The sequence below is a fragment of the Sus scrofa genome, chromosome 3 (genome assembly GCF_054392235.1).
Source record: "Sus scrofa isolate SSC_HxYL_T2T_F1_AM1 chromosome 3, Sscrofa_HxYL_maternal_Yorkshire_Landrace_v2.0, whole genome shotgun sequence".
Lineage (NCBI taxonomy): Eukaryota > Metazoa > Chordata > Mammalia > Artiodactyla > Suidae > Sus > Sus scrofa.
In genome coordinates this window covers 77118976-77139106 of record NC_139385.1, presented here as the reverse complement: position 1 = coordinate 77139106, position 20131 = coordinate 77118976, and the positions used below count along the sequence as shown (strand labels likewise).

General features: G+C 35.9%; 1 long non-coding RNA gene across 2 annotated transcripts in view; it reads right to left on the bottom strand.

Moving 5' to 3' along the window:
• LOC146404717 (uncharacterized) overlaps window positions 1-14759 on the bottom strand; it is a 107003-nt gene extending 92244 nt beyond the window's left edge. Inside the window, exon 1 of one of the 2 annotated variants that reach the window (XR_014842603.1) lies at window positions 14575-14759. This is a non-coding gene — a long non-coding RNA (uncharacterized LOC146404717). The remainder of the gene's footprint in view (window positions 1-14574) is intronic. The other variant, XR_014842602.1, reaches the window with a different exon arrangement.
• Window positions 14760-20131: the final 5372 nt, after the last annotated feature.

Below are 20131 nucleotides of genomic sequence, written 5' to 3'. Positions count from 1 at the left end.
AGAAACGTAATCGCTTTCCCCCCAGGAAGTCATATTGCTTAAAATCTTCTCATTAAAGTGTCTTCATTTTTGATTGTTGGTTGAATGAAAATGTCCCTGGAAGCAACAACACTTTACTTCATTTTCAGCTAACACCTTAGCAGAAATCAAGGTGCTAATGGTAAAGATAAGGGTTCAGTGATTTCAGACTTCTGCAATAGTATGGATGAGCGACTTGTAGGCAAAGTAAAAAGGAGTAGAGAGATGTTGGAAGGGGAAATAGAAGCATACAAAGTAAATGTTGCTGTCTTTCTCATTTTGCCAAGGATAGCTCACTGGGAAAATCTAGGTCGCAAACTTGCCTCTAGGTGTATAACCATTGACATTGGAATTATCAGGTTTGGTGGTTTTGTTTTCAAGCTGTGTAAGCAAAGATAAGTAGTGATTTTAGTTATTTTGACCAATATAAATTAGTTGGCTAAAACCATCCGCATTTGAAGCAAAGGAAATCGCGTTGGTCATGCTTCTGTTTTCGCTTGAATTATCAGTATAAATACAGTTTCCCTTGCTGGCAGGCGTCTGATGCATTATAAAGAACTCTGCCCATGAGCGAAAGTGACAGAGGAGAAATGAGCAGCTGAGGCTTTACAGTGTTTGCTCTGCACGTGTAGAAACCTGACCATTTCAAAATCTTGTAAAAACCATGACTTACATGATTGTAACAACAGATTGGGTTCAAATAGAAAAGAAGGACGTTGGCTCAAGAACACCTTAAAGAGAGTAGCCATTTTGAACAAGGCATCTATAACTGCTTTTCCGTCCAACCTTTACATTGCCCAAGGCCAAATCAAAACAGAGGTTTTAAAAGCGGCGTTAATAGGATTCTCAGTGGTTGCTTCCCTCACTTTCCATTTTTTTCAGCTTTCTTCAAATCCCACCTCTCACCCTCAGTTATTCCGCAGATTCTTTCAGTCTGCCTCATCCCAGCTTCCTCTCCAGAAGTACACTGCATCAGATACTCTGATTAAAACAACTAAAATGACCCTTGGGTGGTCCCCATGATTCCTGCTTCCTGATATTTATGCCCTTGTATAAAACCCTCACTTTAGTGTGGACAGGATCTGTGCTGTGCCTCTCACCAACAATATATGGCAAACATCACTTCTGTGATTATGTTACATTAAATTGTAACATTGATTTTGCTAGGAGACTCTTTCATTTGCTGACTTTGATAAAGTAAATAGCCATGTCAAGGAGATACATGAGCCCAGGAGTTGAGGGCCATCACTAGGCAACAACCAGCCAGGAAGTGAGGGTAGCCTTCACTTAACAACGAGCAAGAAATCCAATCCCTCAGTTCAATATCACTCAAGGACCTGAGTCATGCTAATAACCATAGGAGCTTAGAAGTGGATCCTTCCCTAGTGGAGCCTTCTGATGAGAACCTGATTGACACCTTGATTTCAACCTTATAGAGAATCCAGCTAAGCTAAGTTTCCCATGACCTACAGAAACTGTAACATAATAAATGTGGGTTGTTTTAATCTACTGTTTGTGATAATACTGTTACACAGCTATAGAAAACTGATATAGTGATATTGAGTAAATTACTATCAAACATATTTTAATGCATTCCTGAGCATTAAATAGTAAGGAAATAACAGACTGAAACAACAAACTAAAAATAAGAACCGTAGGAGATAAACAAGTTTGAAAGCCAGATTTCACTGTGAGTATTTATTCCTTGGAAATGCTGAGTTTTAGTTTGATTATTGTATCAGGCATAGAGGGAAAAACAAACAAACAAACAAAAAAAAAACTCTAGAGATTTGTCACTTACAGTATTATAATGACACCCTTGACAAAATCTAGCTACATCTACTCTATAAGGAAAAATAAGAACTAATGAAAAAAAGAGTATAAGAAGAATTGTTTCTCTTAAATGTGGCACTTAGTGGAATAAAAACAAGTAATTCTTTCCCCATAATTCATGAATACAAGTTAATACCATGTGGGTTTGGGACCCAAAATTATTACGTGTAAATTTATTTATGTAAATTTACTTACGTAGTCCCCCCCAAAAAATCACATGCACAATTTGGCTTAAAATAATCAAGTTGGCCAGAAGATAATCAGAAGCAAATGTTAATCCTATTAAATGAAATTGAACTTAAACATAGGCACTAAGGAATTGCAATTTAGATAAAATTCTGAGGAAAATGAGCAGTACATAATAAAAAATTTACAAAAACACACAAGGAAATAGAGTACAATGAGGCAGAACCAGTAGGAATAATATCAGTGCATATAGAGACTCAAAAAATCAGATGTAAATATTTTCAGTTATGGAATATTAAATAATGATTCATACATTTTAAAAAGAGAGTACAAAAACTTGAAAAGATAAGCAGAGAACAAAAAAGTATACAAGCATATTGGAGAAAGAACAAAATAGATTTTTTAAAAATGAATCACCTTAAACACATTAGATGAGGAAGGAGTTCCCACTGTGGCACAATGGGTTAATGATCTGGCTTGTCTTTGTGGAGATGACAGTTTAATCCCCCAGCCCAGTGCAGTGGGTTAAGTATCCAGCATTGTTGCAGCTGTAGAAGAGGTCAAAGCTCCAGCTCAGATTTGATCTCTAACCTGGAACTTTCATATGCCACAGGTGCAGCTAAAAAAGAAAAATAAATAAATAAATAAATAACAGATGAAGTGAGAATTGGCGAATTAAAAAAAAATGTGAATAAGTATTCACAATGCATTCCAGTGAGAAGAAAATATGAGAGTCGTGACGTAGAAAATAGAGTGATCTAATCTATTATCACATTACAAAAAAATTAGTGGTGTGCAATTAAAGCCAAACTTTGGAAAAATATATGGCCTTAAACCATTAAAGTATAAAATAAAATGTTTCAAAATTTATGAATGAGCTACCTAGTGTGTGAAGTTATAAAAGTTACTCCAAAATAAATCTAAAGAAAGTAGAAGGAAAGCTCAAACACAAATTTAATGAAATAAAAAAAAATAAACATACACCACAAATGATCGGTAAATCCAAATGTAAGTTATTTTTTTTTAAGTTTTATGTATTTATTTTTGCTTTTGAGGGCCACACACTCAGCATATGGATGTTCCCAGGCTAGGGTGGAATCAGAGCAACAGCTGTCAGCCACAGCTCCTAGCAATGCCACATCCCCAACCCCCTAAGCAAGGCCAGGGATGAAATTCACACCCCCACGAATACTAGTTGGATTCATTTCTGCTGCACCACAACTGGAACTCCAAAATAAGTTATTTTTAAGAGATAATAAGCTTGATAAAAATCCTTATTGAAGTTGATTGAGGAAAAACAATAATACTAAGAATAGGAAAGGGCTCATAACATTGATGTTGCTAGTGGTAAACATTTAAAGAACTCCCATATTTTTTTAGGTGATAGAAATAGAAGATATATTCCTCTGTTCACTGCATAAGGCTAAGATAATTTTCATGCCAAAGCCAAACAAGAGCAGAACAAAGGAAAGTACAGGCCAGTCTAACTCATGAACAGAGCTGAAAAATTCCTTTGAAAAATATTGAAACATTGAAGATAATAATCATTACCAAATTGGATTAATTTCAGGAATCCAGAGATGATTTAATGTCAGAAAACTGAAGAAGCTAGTTCAACATAATAATATACGAAATGAGAATAAACATGTAGTAATTTCAGATTGTGTGAAATAAACTTTACATAAAATTCAACATCCACGCGGAACAAAATTCTTGAAAATTGAATGAAAGAGCATTTTCTTTTTTTTTACCCATGGCATATGGAGGTTCCCAGGCTAAGAGTCAAATTGGAGCTGTAGCTTCCGGCTTAAGCCACAGCCACAGCAAAGCCAGATCCAAGCCATGTCTGTGACCTACACCACAGCTCAAGGCAACACCAGATCCTTAACCCACTGAGGGGGGCAAGGCATCGAACCCGTGTCCTCATGGATACTAGCTGTGTCATTAAGTGCTGAGCCACATTGGGAACTTTAGGAAGAGCATTTTCTTAATCAGAGGAAAAGCATTTACAAAAACCAGCACACAGACAGAGTTACAGAAAAACTTGAGGTTACTAGTGGCAAAGGAGAGGCAGGATAAGAGTAGGGGATTAAGAAGTACAGACTACTGTGAATGAAATAAATAAGCTGCAATGACATATTGTACAGCACAGGGAATATAGCCAATATTTTATATTAACTTAAATGGAATACAATATAAAAATTTTGAATCAGTATATTGTAAATCAGCTATATGTACTTCAATTAAAAAAGAACAGTAGTTCATAACAAAGATCACTTTAAATCCACCAGACCAATGAAAATTACAAAATCAACAAAATCCAAATGTTGGCAAAGATGTGGAGAAATGAAAAAAAACAGACTACTAATAAATGTAGAAATTACTATAACTATTGTAGAAAACATTTTGACATTACCCACTGAAGTTGAGTTTGTTCATGCTATAAAAAACTCAATAATTCCACTCAAATATATTCTTTAGGAAGAAAATCTGCATCTAAAAAAGTATATAGCTTAGGAAAACTTTTTGCACGAATGCATCAGGTGGCATATACAAGAATGTCCATAACAGCAGTGTTCATAAAAACAAAAACTTGAGATGAGTAAAATGAGAAGACTAAATAATTAGCTTGATTAATCATTAAATGGAAAAAAAAAATGAATGAACTGTGGGACATGGTTTACCCTTAAAATGACACTCATACATAAAATTTAAATAATACTAGGCAAAACTAGCCCGTTACTATATGTGTATGTGTGTGTGTTTATGTGTGTGTGTGTGTGTGTGTGTGTGTGTACACATACACATGTATATACAAAGAGATTTTAAAACACGCAAAAATAAAGCAAAACCAAACAATGTATTTTTTAGGGATGCCTACATAAGTGTTAAAATTTGTAAAAAGGAGTGTGAAAATAGCACAAAATTTATCATTGTAATCAACATTCCAGGAGATGGGGTGAGAGAGCTCCATAGGAAGCTGAAGATACAAATGATGTTCTGATTCTTAATCTGAGTAATTAAAACCAAATAGTCACTTTGTAATCAGATTAAAATAAAAAGACATGTTTAAACATCTTTTGTAAAATTTTAGAAAGCTGTTCTAAAGTTGTATCCAGCATCACTTGGGACAGGTTGTACTCTTCCTTCTGTGTTCCTTCCTTCTCCGTTACTTTTGTTTCCAAGTGCTCCCCTCTCTGAGAGTGTAATTGGAGAGAAGCCTTGACATGATTCTAGACACTTCAATGACCTGCCTGTCTGTGGGCATTCTTGTCATTTTCAAGACACTGAGGTGAATGAGCACCAAAGCTGCCCTCTAGATTCTAGTGTCTTCCATGCCCATGGCAATGGTGTGCTCTGAACAAACTTCACAGAATGTCTTTGTCTCCTATGTGCCTATACTCTGCTCCTCAGGATATCAAGAGTGCAAATAACACCTGCATTTTGTGCTAACATCCTCTCCCTAGAGTTCAACTCAGAATCCATGGGGTGCGTCAAGAGAAATATTTGAAGTCAAAGAATTGAATTAATAGATTTCCCCTTGACATTTATCAGAAATATTAGTCCTCCACTGGACCAAGCCATGCTGCTTCACTCTTTTTTCCTTAGGATACATTTTCTTCAAAGGGATTTCTGTCTACTCTGAGAAGCATTCTCTCTTTCCATCAAAAATGCCCAGAGCTTTCTAAACGTTGGAGCAGAACAAGCTTTTTATTAAAAATAGAAACTTGAAATATAGGCAAAATACCTTGATATATTATGTTCAGTAATGGAACATCAAACATGTTCCAAACTTCAAAGAACGTGGAATTAGTGAAATTAATTATGGTATACCCACGTAATAGAATCTTTCCAGGTTATTATTAGGTAGGAGAATTCAAATAAATTAAAGGACATCAATAACCCAGTTTTAAGTGTAAATGCAGTTTATACAGTATGAAATCTTGTTTGTAAGGCGGTGATGTGTGATGTGCGTGTGTGTGTAGGCATGTTTGAAAAGTTATTAAGAGTAGTTATTTCTGGGTAGAGAGATTATGGGTGATATTTACTTTATATTAAAGGATAAGATATTTAGTTATTTGATTTTTAAATTCCCTTGTATCAGTAACATTTCTTAGAGCTACTAAAAGTTGAGTTTAAACTCCTACAATAGAATTTACATATTTGACTTTAATAAACACATAAAGTTAATGCTGGTTTATTTAAGTGTGGTTCCTCTATCTGACCATTTTTATTAAATGGATGGAAATAGTTGAAAGAAAAATTGATAAGATGCTAAATTGCCAATCATGTTTACTCAAAGGCTTACACGAATCTAATTTTGCTGTTGCTCTGTATTAAAAAGACATTTTTCCGCTATTTGATTAAGACAAAAGATAATCCCAGGGAAAACACTGAAATTAGAATGACAATATCATTTTTACTTTTTCTTGTTTAAAAAAGAAGAGTTATTTGTAGCAAAAAACAATTTTATTGATAATTGTGTGTTTTATACAAAGAATAGTAAAGTGGAATTAAGCATGTCTTCAGTATTTTTTTTTTTTTTTTGTCTTTTTGTCTTTTGTCTTTTTAGGGCTGCACCCATGGCATATGGAGGTCAGGCTAGGGGTCTAATCAGAGCTACAGCTGCCGGCCTATGCCAGAGCCACAGCAAGGCCAGATCCTAACAGCATCTGCGACCTACACCACAGCTCACGGCAACGCCAGATCCTTAACCCAATGAGTGAGGCCAGGGATAGAACACTCAACCTCATGGTTCCTAATGGGATTCGTTTCCGCTGTGCCACAACAGGAACTCCAAGCATGTCTTCAGTATATCAGCCTTGATTAACCAATTTAATTTATATTATTAGTATTGTTTTTTATGCTTTTCTCTTTATTCTTCCTCTTTTTTGCTTTATTGTAGCAAAATCTTAAATCAAGCCAAATATAGAAGTCAAAAGATTCTAAAGCAAAAATCACAAATGGAAACATTCAATTACATTGTTTTTTGGGCAAGTGGGTCCAGGGAGAAAATGAAAAACTTCCTTCTATGCATGAATTTATTTTTGCCATTGTGCAATAAGAAAAGGAATCAAGTTAAAGTAGAAAGAGAAAAAAAATAAAATAAAAGTAGTAAAATAAAAAATGGAGTTCTAAAGTTTTGCCCATTGATGTGCATTTAAGTAAATACATATGTTTTGCATATTAGATGTTTGAGCCAAGCAGGTGACATGTGTCCCATGATCCAGGAAAAGCTCTGCCAGAATTTCCTATTAAACTGTCAGTCACCATACACCAAGTGTCAAAAAGGATGAAGCTGCAGGTTTTGTTTCCTATTTGCTATTTCCCCAAATCAGAACATACAATGTGCTCCAAACATAAGAATCTAGTAATCATAATAAAAAAAATGACATAATTTGTCAATATATGGGTAAATATATCAGAGCAATGCATATAATTAGGGAAATAAAACTTTTGCTCTACTTAGTAGAAACACACACGCATTAAAGTATAAATTAATAAAGATAAAAAAATAATATTGTTCTCAGTGTCTCCTGAGATCTACAAAACATAAACTGAAGTTAATTTACATATAGAATATGTACACTTTTTTTGTGTGTGTGTTTTTGCCATTTCTAGGGCCGCTTCTTTGGCATATGGAGGTTCCCAGGCTAGGAGTCTAATTGGAGCTATAGATGCCAGCCTACCCCAGAGCCACAGCAACTCGGGATCCCAGCCACATCTGTAACCTACACCACAGCTCATGGCAATGCCAGATCCTTAACCCACTGAGCAAGGTCAGGGATTGAACAAGCAACCTCATGGTTCCTAATTGGATTCATTAACCACTGAGCCACAGCGGAAACTCCAGGATATATACACCTTTAAGAGGAGTTCCTGTTATGGCTCAGCAATAATGAACCTGACTAGTATCCATGAGAATGCGGGTTTGATTCCTGACCTCAATCATTGGGTTAAGGGTCTGGCATTGCTGTGAGTTGTGGTGTAGGTCACGGACGTGGCTCAGATCTAGCATTGTTGTGGCTTCGGCTGGCAGCTGCAGCTCCAATTTGATCCCTATGCTGGGAACTTCCATACACCATGGGTGCAGCCCTAAAAAGTTTTAATTACCTGTTTTTTCTTTTTCTTTTTCTTTTTATGGCCACGCCTGTGGCATATGGAAGTTTCCTATGCTAGGAGTCAAATTGGAGCTGCATCTGCCAATGTATGCCACAGCCATAGCAACACCAGATCTGAGCTGCATCTGTGACCTACGCTGCAGCTTGTGGCAACACCAGATCTTTAACTCACTGAGCAAGGCCAGGGATTGAACCCACATTCTCATGTAGACTATGTTGGGTTCTTGCTGAGGCACAACAGGTACTCCTAATTATGTTTTAAGGAAGGATGTTTTTAAAGTAGAGAAAGTTATAAGATGTACACTTTGGATCATAGTCAATACTAGTACAGAAAAATCATTCCATACTTACTAATCCACACAACGAAGTCTTATTGTCAGGCACTGTGTTAAATACTGGATATACAATGGTGAACAAAATGAAAAGGTTTTTTTCTTCTAGTGCAGTGAGGGAGGCAGATTATTCCAAATATACAGATTAAAGTCTGTGATAAGTGTATAGCAGGATGGAATTTTTCCTTTCTCACTTGACTCATTTTTTTCCCCCCACACTTCCATCTTTGTTGCTCCCCCACTCAGTCACTTTTTTGTTTGTTGTTGTGAGACATGTTTCTACAATATTTTCTTAGCCTCTCTGTTTCTATTTTCTATGCTAAAAACTCCATCTTGTCCTGCTTTGCTTTACCCCATATTTCTGCTTGAAAAACAGTCACAGTGCTGACTTAAGCTTAAGAACAAAAAACCAAAGGTACAAGTTATTCATGTGGTCAGCTGAATGAGGACATAATGTGTTGGTCTAGGCACGCTGGACATGTGCAGATTGGCACACCATTTGCACAAGCATGATATGTCCTGTTAAAATAAGAGAAAGAGGAACTTCATGGCCCCAAGTGGTTTATGAGCGGTCCTTAGCAGAATATGCATCAGCAAAGAGAACCCAAGTGCAAACCTAGGCACACCAGGTTGCCTCAGATAGGCCTGCCATTTATGGAAGCACAATGATGATTCTCCAGATGCTATGCATAGATAGTTAACACCAAGCTTCCTCACATGCTAATGATTGTTAAATGCCTAAAGATCAGAGTAAAAGTTTAACCATCTACCAGCTATGCAACTTTTAAAATAATAAAAGAACTTTTAAGATAATAAAAAAATTACTATATTCTGCACCTGCAAACCCCTCCTCTCTTGATGTAATCCTAGAGAGCACAATAGAAGCAGTGTGGTTTCTTGAGGCAGTGCTCTTGGTTCCTGAGACCTTGAGTCCCCAAGTTCCCACCTTTAATTAAGATAAATGTCTCTGTGTCTTGTTTTATGGTAACTTTTTCTTAAGTTCCACAGCGCCGTTCTTCAGCCCTCACCTGCTGAGCTGGTCTCAGCAATTTGTGAGAAAGGATATTTGATAAGCCAGAAAGAAAAAAAAAATGTATGGCACAAATAGTGACTAAAATTAGGGAGAGGAGAATTGTTTCTCTTGCAAATAATATTCTCTGAAAAATATGGAAGAACAACACTTCCTCCTACAACAAAACCAAGCAGATGCTGTTGTCTTATCTCCCTGGTAACAGGAAAACAGAGCAGGGCATAGGTATATAATAGACAGTATTTTGATAAGATGGAAACAAAGCATGGGAGATCTTAGAATAGGACTCAGAGCTAAAGTGTGGGCAACACAGTGACTAATCTCTTGGGTTTCCATGCTATCATATGATATTTTTTTTGCTGGTTTTGGTTCAAATATTGCAGACATACCTGAATATATCAAACACCAAATGAGAAAGTAAATAGCCAAGACTGAAATTAGTGAGGAATAGCCAGAGAAGTCAGGGAGAGTCCCTTGAGGAAGGAGGGTTTCAGCTGAAACCTGAAAGACAAGATTTTAATAGAAAAATAGCACACACTTTTCTTCTGCAAAAGTTAGGAGTAAGGGGAAAGTTCAGGAACTAAAAAAAAAAAAAATGCTTATTGTTAAGGAGACAGGTACAAGATGAGGTCACTGAGTAGGCAGGGGCAAGTCCATACTCTGCCCTGAGAACTATATGAAGCCCTTAAGTCTTCACCTTGAGACTAATGGGAAGCCTTTGACGATTGAAGGAGGGTTGTGACAGCATCCCTGAGACAATGTTTCATTATGATCTTTCCACCAGAGATGAAGAGCACTACAGAAGGGTCTATGAAAAAGGCAAGTAGGCAAAGCTGAAGATTACGGTGTTGTTTAAGAGAGAGAATGGCCACTTAACACAAACAATGTTAGCAGTAGAAATGAAGAAAAATAGACTCAAGAAGTATTTGGAGGTTAATTTGATCAAAACAGGTAGTGAATTGGGGATACAGAGAAATAGAAAGGGAAGACATGAGGAATTTAGATAAATGCTAGTGCCAGTGGGGAAAATGAGACTACAGTAGGTTTGATCGGGAGATTTTCAGGACAAACTTGAATACACTGAGCTAAGATGCCCTTGATAAAAGATATCTGAATGGAAACACAAGAGGAATCCAAATACAAATTTTGCAGCAGACTACTCATGTCAAGAGTTCAAGGTAGAAGTTAGGAGTGGAAGCAGTTAAAGTTAAAAAAGTTTGAGATCTGGGCTATGGCCACTGTTGAAGTGGCACCTGCACAGATTGATGCTCAGACACCAAGCAAAAGGTTAATGGCAGAAGAATCCAAGAGTCTCAATACAGGTTGTACACCTTTCTCCTCATCCCTCCTGCCTCCTTACACTTCTAAAAGATCCTGTTTGACCATTAAGGACTATATAAAAAGAGGTGTCTGGTACTCCCAAGGCTCTATTTTAAAACAAAAACATAAACAAAAACAAACAAACAAAAAAAAAGGTCCCTGTTCTCCACACCCTCTCCAGCATTTGTTTTTTGTAGACATTTTGATGATGGCCAATCTGACCAGTTTGAAGTGGTATCATACTATAGTTTTGCATTGCATTTCTCTGATAATTAGTGAAGTTGAGCATCTTTTCATGTGCCTATTAGCCATGTTTTTGGAGAAATGTCTACTTAGGTCTTCTGCCCATTTTTTGTTTGGGTTGTTCTGTTGTTGTTGAGTTGTATGAGCTGCTTGTATATTTTGGAGATTAAGACCTTGTCAGCTGCATCATTTGCAAATATTTTCTCCCATCCCATAGATTATCTTTCTGTGTAAAATTTGTAAGTTTGATTGTTTCATTTTTTTTTTTTAAATCTCTATTCCTTTAGGGATTGACCTAAGAAAACATTGGTATAATTTATGTCAGAGAATGTTTTCTCTATCTCTTTATGGAGTTTTATGGTGCCATGTCTTATGTTTTCATCTTTAAGCAATTCTGAGCTTTTTTTTTTAATGCATAGTGTGAAGATATGTTCTAACTTCATTGATTTACATGTACAAACACATAGCAAATCAAATATAACATACTTTAATAAAAAAACAAAACATATTTTTAAAGTCATCAGTTAGTTCATTAAATTTAGAGGTAATACATTTGTTAAATCAAGAGCCTGGACCAAAAACATATAAGAATTCAGTTAAGGGCTGTGAATGATAAAAAGACATAATAAAAGAAAAAAAAAATGGTGAATTCTCCCTCTGTGAGACTCACTATTCTGAGTAGTTTATATATTAACCCATTTAATCATCCAAACAACCCCATGGGGTAAGTAAAATTATTCTCTCCATTTTACAGATGAGAAAATGGTGGAATAGAGAGTATTTTTTTTTTTTTTTTTTGTCTTTTTGCCTTTTTGCCATTTCTAGGGTCGCTTCTGCGGCATATGGAGGTTCCTAGGCTAGGGGTCTAATTGAAGCTGTAGCCCCTGGCCTACGCCAGAGCCACAGCAACGTGGGATCTGAGCCGCCTCTGTGACCTACACCACAGCTCACGGCAACGTGGTATCCTTAACCCACTGAGCAAGGCCAGGGATCAAACCCACAACCTGGAGGTTCCTAGTCAGATTCATCAACCACTGAGCCACAACGGGAACTCCTGGGAGTATTTTCTTGTTTCCTACATTCAGCTCACCTCCAGTCACAACTCTTGAACAGATCTCAGAAAACAATCACCTGGTTGGGTGCCATGGAGGTCAGGAATATCGTTACAAAAGAAAATAAATACTCCAATTCAAGACCTCAAACTGAATATCAATTCAAAGGCAAGAAGAAGAAGACAGGGACAGAAGCAAAAATGAATTTAAAAAATTCAATAAAACACAGTGACAGTGATAAGATATATTTTACTGTTGCCAGGATCCTTAGAAAATGGAGTAGATTTAAAAGAAGAGAAAGCCAGACAGGTTGATACTAAACTTTATGAGGGACAAATTGTTTCTAACATACCACTTCATACTCTAAAAATCAGAGATGACTGAAGGAAAAAGTACTTTGACCCTCTTATTATCTTGGGACACATGGTCCCTGAATACACAAGAATCAGAGCTTTATTGAACATTAATGGCCTGTGGGTCCTTCTGCCATCTAGTACCAAGAGTTCCACAAACAATTATAACATAACATAAATGTTAATTAGCAACAGGAGAAAGGTGGAATAAGGCTTAGCAAGTGCAGGTTACAATATAAAATTTAAAGTTTTGATTTATAATGAACTTCCTAAAAGAAGTACTAGAGCTCAGAAACATTGTGACAAAAATAACTAACACTTTTTATGAGCTTATTTGTAGACTGGGCATGGCTGAGGAAAGAATCCCTGAGCTCGAGTACATCTCAAAAGAACCCTCCAAAACTGAAAAGCAAAGAGAACAAAGACTGAAAAAAGGAGAAAAGAATATCCAAGTCCTGCAGGAAAACTACAAAAGGTATAAAACATGCATAATGGAAGGACCAGAAGGAGAAGAAAGGAGCAGAAGAAATGTTTTCAAATAAAATAATAATTATATTTATCATATACAGTTGACATCTCTGGACTACTTGCAGTGACAACAGAATACATATTCCTCTCAAGCTCACATGGAACATTCACTAAAATAGACATATTGGGCCATAAAATACACTTTAACAATTTTAAAAAGTAGAAACCATATAATGTCTATACTCAGATCATAATGAATTAAATAAGAAATAAAAAGATAACTGGAAAATTCCAAAATACATGAAGATTAAATAATGCATATACTAGAAAAGAATCTAAGTATTCCACGTTAGGAAACCAGATATAGAAGGACAAATTAAATTTAAAGTAAGCAAAAGAAAATTAATAATAAAAATAAAAGCAGAAACTGATAAATCAAAACAGGAAATCAATAGAGATAATAAAAGAAAACAAAATCTAGTTAAATGAAAAGGTAAATAAAACTGACAAAACTCTCACCAGGCTAACTAAAGAAAGAAAGAGAGAGGACACAAATTACTTATATAAGAAGTAAAAGAAGTGGTACCATTACAGACCCTATGGATTAAAAGTATAATAAGGGAAAGCTATGAGCATTCTATGCCATAAGTTTCTTGAAATGATCAATTCCTTTGTTGAATTTAACAAAATGTACAAAATCTATCAGAGGTAAACTTAAAAACTTTGATGAAAGGAGAATTATTCTATGTCCATGGGTAAAAAGTTTCAAAATTGCCAGTTCTTGCCGACCTGACCTATAGGTTGAATACAACTCCAGTCAAAATCCCAGAAAGTTCTTTTGTGGCTATTGACAAACTGATTCTAAAGTATAGCTGGAGAGACAAAAAACTCAGAACACTTAACACAAAACTAATTGGGAAGAACAAAATTAGAGGCAGGCAATGATTTCTAGCTTATGACACCAAAAGCAAAGGCAACAGAATGATAAAAAAATAGATAAATGTAACCATATTAAATTTAAAACTTATGCAATTAAAGGAAGTCATCAACAGAGTAGAAGCAGCATATGGAATGGGAGAAAATAACTGCAAATCTTATATAGAAAAGGTTAATATCCAGAATATGTGAAGGACTCAACAACAATGACAAAAAATAACCTGATTAAAACTTGCCAAAGGACATGAATAGACATTTTTCCAAAGAAATTAAAATGGCCAATACGCACATAAAAAGATGCTCAATATCACTAATTATAAGGGGAATGCAATTCAAAGCCACAATGAGACGTTTCTTCCCATCCATAAGATGTCCACTATCAAAAGAGGAGAAAAGAAACAAAGTTGTGCTGGATATGGAAATGTTGGAATATTTGTGTACTGTGGTTGGGGATGTAAAATGCTGCATAGGGTGTGAAATCATATGGAAAACTATACAGAGGTTCCTCAAAAAATACAATAGCTCTGTGACTTGACAATCCCATTTGTGGACATTTATCCAAAATAAGTCAAAGCAGTATCTCAAAGAGAAATTTACACATCCACATTCACAATAGCAAAGAGGTGAAAGCAATCCACTGCCCACTGACAGATAAATGGATATAGAAAAGGTGGTACATACATACAATAGAATTGTAGGCAGCCTTAAAAATGAAGAAAATTCTATTATCAGGAAGTTGTCCCGCTGCACGTGCGCATCTCTCATCTTAAACTCTTCTTTCTCTTTAGGGTTGGCTCTCCCTGATTCTCAGAAAGCTGGCCCGCTCTGTTAACAGTGTCTCTTGTGTCTCAATAAACGTGTCTTTTCTTCACCTTGCCTTGAATCTGGAAATTCTTCTTCTGAACCACCTACACAGACCACAACACTTATCTCCCACCCTTCCAGTCCTGCAAGATTCTAAATCCCCAGGAAGTCCATGATCTCAACCACTGCACCACACAGAGCCCCACTTCCTTCCCCCAGCAGCCTTTTAGGCCCACTGAGCTCCCAGCTCTTCAATTTGTTAGTCTTTTTTTTTTTTTTTTTCTGGCCCACCTGCAGCATACATAAGTTCTTGGGCCAGGAATTGAACCCTTGCCACAGCATTTACCCTCACCACAGCATTGACAATACTGGCTCCCTAACCCACTGGGCCACCGGGGAATTCTTCGACTTCTTAGTTCTGATGAGCAGGCCCACTGCCCCACCACCCAAGAGAAAGACAAAGGAAGCACTCCAGGCCAGCAAGCTGGTGCACCAAAGAAGAAGAAAATAGACAGAAAGAAGAAAGGGAGGGGAGGGAAATTAACAATTTTGGAAATAATTTTTAAATTAAAAATTAAAGCACTTTTTAAAAAATGAAGAAAATTCTGATGATTGTACAACATGGATGAACTATGAGGATTTTATGCTAAGTAAAAGAATGAAATAAGCCAGCCTTCAAAGGGTATATACTGTATGATTCCACTCACAATAAGTATTTAAATTAATCAAAATCATGAAAACAGAAGGTAGTATGATAGTTTTCAAGGGCTAGTGGGGAGGGGAAATTAGTTACCAGTGGATGTAGAGTTTCAGTATTGAAAGATGAAAATGTCGTAGAGACCTGTTGTACAATAATGTGAATATACGTAACACTACTGAACCACATAATTCAAAAGGGACTAAAATGCAAACTTAATATTATGCATTCAGATGACAGAAGAGAAAGTAACACATAATAAAAACATACCATTTGCAATTCAAGAAATGCAAATTTGGAAATGATGAAAAGATTACCCTTCCATCCATGTATGTGTATAGAGAAATATATATGTATATGTACTACATATACATATAAGTTTACACATACAAAGTATTAAAATAGACTCAAAAGAGGGAAATATTCTAACTGAACCAGTTATCTGGAAAGATATTGAGAAGTTATCATTTTATTATTTATTTATTTATTTATTTCTGTCTTTTTGCCATTTCTTGGGCCGCTCCCGTGGCATATGGAGGTTCCCAGCCTAGGGGTCTAATCTGGGCTGTAGCTGCCCGCCTACACCAGAGCCACATCAACACAGGATCTGAGCCGCGTCTGCAACCTACACCACAGCTCACAGCAACACTGGATCCTTAACCCACTGAGCGAGGCCAGGGATCAAACCCGCAACCTCATGGTTCCTAGTCGGATTCGTTAACCACTGCGCCACAACGGGAACTCCTGAGAAGTTATCATTTTAAAAATATGTAAGAAAATCTCCTCCTAGAAAGAGCTGAAGGCACACATAATTTAATGAGCAATTGCTTTTAAACAGTCATGGACCAAAGAATTCCTATCATGTATAAATGTATCCAATGCATAAAAGGGAATAAAGATTTTCAATTCATTTACTCAAGCTAGATTAATAAACCTGTTACTAAGAACAATAAAAGAGAACTGTATGCCAATCCACATCCTGAATATGAGTTTTATTCAATACACCAGTAAATCAAATCCAGAAGAATACTAATGGGAAAATGTACATTATGAAATATAATTTATCTTTAAAAAATATTTTAGCATGAGAAAATATGTTGATATAAGTCACACAGTTGGTGTGATTTCAGAACTTAAAAGATGGGGCTTCCAACACTAATCACTGACTTTGTGACTTGGGGAAAATTACCTAGTTATTCTGGGCCTCTGTTTGCTCACAGACAAAACCAAGATAAAATATCATCTGCCTCACAGGTTTGTTGTGAGGATTAAGTGAGATAATGTGTATAACACACCTGGCACAGTGCCTGGAAAGTCTGGTAATTTGCTACTACTCTTGGACAGGTAGAAAATAATAAAAAGCATTTGATAAAATTTAACATTGATTCTTGATTTTTAAAGTAATAAACTAGCAATAAAAGAATAGTATCAGAACATGATTAACAGAAACTATGCTTATCTCAAAACCTAGAATAACATTTAGCAATAAACAAAAAAAAAAAAAAAAAAGGAAAGGAATTCCTGATACACTCAGTAATAAAACAAGGATGACTTTTTTTTTTTTTTTTTTTTAAACCCAGGCCTAGTCAAACTGTAAGGTTAAAGGTATAGATCTTCAGACTGCTAAGTCCGCCCAGGACTTGTAACATCAACTATGAATAGTTGGGGTCCAACACCAAAGTTTTTGGGAAGATCCCTCACATGATCACCCTCACTTTTGATTACTCCAAATTCTACAGGTTTTTAGAACTCTCCGTTTCTATAATTTTCTAGGAGGATTCGCATAACTCACCAAAAACTATTACACACATAGTTATGGTTAATTTCAGGGAGAGTAAAAAAATTAAAATCAGGCAAATGAGGAAACTCATAGGTCAGAATCCAGGAGAGTTCTAAATGGGAAGCTTCTATTATCCTTAGGATATGTTCCTCCCTCTTCCTTGGTGTGTGATAATATAAAAGAATTATTGCCAACCTGGGAAATTTCATCTCAGATTAGCATCCAGAGAATTTGTTGAGGTTTCATTATTTAAGCATGACTGATGGATTGATCATATTATTGAGCTCAGCATTTACCCCCCAACACACCCAAAAGGTCAGGCCGGTATTGTATAGACCAAAGGGCCCACTCCGAGTCACTTTTTAGCATAAATGTTAGTTGTAGAAAAGGGGCTCACTATGAAAAAGAGACTCCTCTCACTCAGGAAATTCCAAGGATTTGGAAGTTACTTCTCAAGAGTCACAAACATTAGACCTCTCTGTAGGAAGGGCCTCATTCTTTACTACACACTTGTTTTTGCTATCAGCTTTGTTCTGCCGCTTCCAATCAAAACAATTATTGAAGTATAGTCTAAAATATGCATTGGTAGGAGAAAACTAATTTATTACTCATGTATGACATCATTTTCTACCTTCAAGCCGTAATAGATTCAATTATACAATTGAATCCATTTTTCAAATTCAGATCCAAGCAGTTGTAATAAGCAAATTGGCTTAAAACAAACAAAAAACTCCTTAGGATCATTACATCATTCTAATTACACGTATTAATTAGAGAACTGACACTTTCAATCCACATTCTATAACACTTCACTACATCAGTTATCAAGAAGTTGGTAATTTTCATCATGCTCAGGGACTATTTCTCTCTTAATTTACAAAGCATTTTCTGATAAATAGATGCTGAGCTTTTAACAATATATATTGGTTATCTATCAAACGACGTGAATATTTTACTTTGTCCTAATGAATGTTGTTAATAAATTTTCTAAATATAATTTATCATTAGATTACTTGGGAGCAGATAAAATTATGTAGACATAATGTACTTTTCAATTTTTTCCTCTGTTTGCTTTTAAAATTTTTTCTTTATCCTTTGTTTTAAGAAATTTAGTTATAACATGATTTGGTATAGCTTTGTTCATGTTTCTTTTATTTGAAGTTTATCAAGTTTCTTGGGTTTAAAGTTTTCCAGTTGTTTTTTTCAAATTTGAAATTTTTGCAGATACAATTTTTTCAAATATGTCCCCTATTCTTTCCTCCAGGGACTTCAATTACACATATATTAGACTTCTGAAGTTGTCTGGCAGCTTGCGGATGTTCTTTTCATTTTTTTTCAGTATTTTTCTTGATAAATTTCATTTTGAATAGTTTTTTGTTTTGTTTTTTTGTCTTTTTGCCATTTCTTGAGCCGCTCCCGCGGGATATGGAGGTTCCCAGGCTAGGGGTCCAATCGGAGCTGTAGCCGCCGGCCTACACCAGAGCCACAGCAACGCGGGATCCGAGCCGCATCTGCGACCTACACCACAGCTCATGGCAATGCCGGAGCGTTAACCCACTGAGGAAGGCCAGGGATCGAACCCGCAACCTCATGGTCCCTAGTCGGATTCGTTAACCACTGCGCCACAACAGGAACTCCTGAATAGTTTTTTATTGCATATCTTCAAGGTCACTTATCAATTCTTCTGAAATATATAATCTTCTGTTAATCACAGACATTATAATTTCCATCTGTTAAAGTTCAGTATAGGCCTTTTTTATATCTTCTTCGGCTCTACTAAATATGTTCAATCTGTCCTCTATTTTTCTAAATATATTTTTCATACATTTTGTCCACCTTTTCTATTTGTGTCAGACAAGAGGGAAAATGCAGTCCTTGTTATTCTCAATCCTGGTGCAGAAGTCCTGTATAATCAATTTTCAATTTCTTCTGAAAAGAATCTTAGGTCTCCGTTTTGAAGTATAGTTGGGTTATAATATCTTGCTATTCACATTCATGTTAATAGCATGAGGTCAACTTGAAAACTTTACATTTTTAATGTTCTAGAATAGTGAGGATTAATATTAGAGGAACATAGATTCTCCTTAAATCAAAATGCCACTAAGTTATAGGTTGGTGCTGCAGGATGATTTATCAAAATTACCCCAAAATACTTGAAGAAAATACATGATATATAAAGAAATATCAAAGAGAAAATGAGAAGAGTTTACCCAAAAAATAATAAAATCTGATTTAAGAATATAACAATCAGGAGTTCCCGTCGTGGCGCAGTGGTTAACGAATCCAACTAGGAACCATGAGGTTGCGGGTTCGGTCCCTGCCCTTGCTCAGTGGGTTAACGATCCGGCGTTGCGGTGAGCTGTGGTGTAGGTTACAGACACGGCTCGGATCCCGCGTTGCTGTGGCTCTGGCATAGGCCGGTGGCTACAGCTCCGATTGGACCCCTAGCCTGGGAACCTCCATATGCCGCGGGAGCGGCCCAAGAAATAGCAACAACAACAACAAACAACGACAAAAGACAAAAAAAAAAAAAAAAAGAATATAACAATCAGTGAAGTAGAATAAAAAGCCCAGAAATAGCCCCTAATTATGCAATAATTTAATAGATTATAAAGAGATATATTATTTTTATTATTTAATAAGTGTTACCTAAATGAATAGTTAATAATAAAACTATCACTTCCCTACTTCATAGCACTAACAAAAATAAATTCCAGAGTAAATTATGTAATTAAAATTTAAAAAGTAAATTATAAAGAAACAAATAGAAAATTCAGTTGAATATCAGTTATTATAGTGTGGAATAAATCTCTAACTATAAACTCAAAACATGCAAATAATAGAGGAAATTTAAAAATATAAAGTACTGTTTCTTTCATTTGAAAGAACACATTAATAAAATCAAAAGACGAACTGGAAAAATCATTGCAATACATTAAGGGAAAAAATAATTTCTG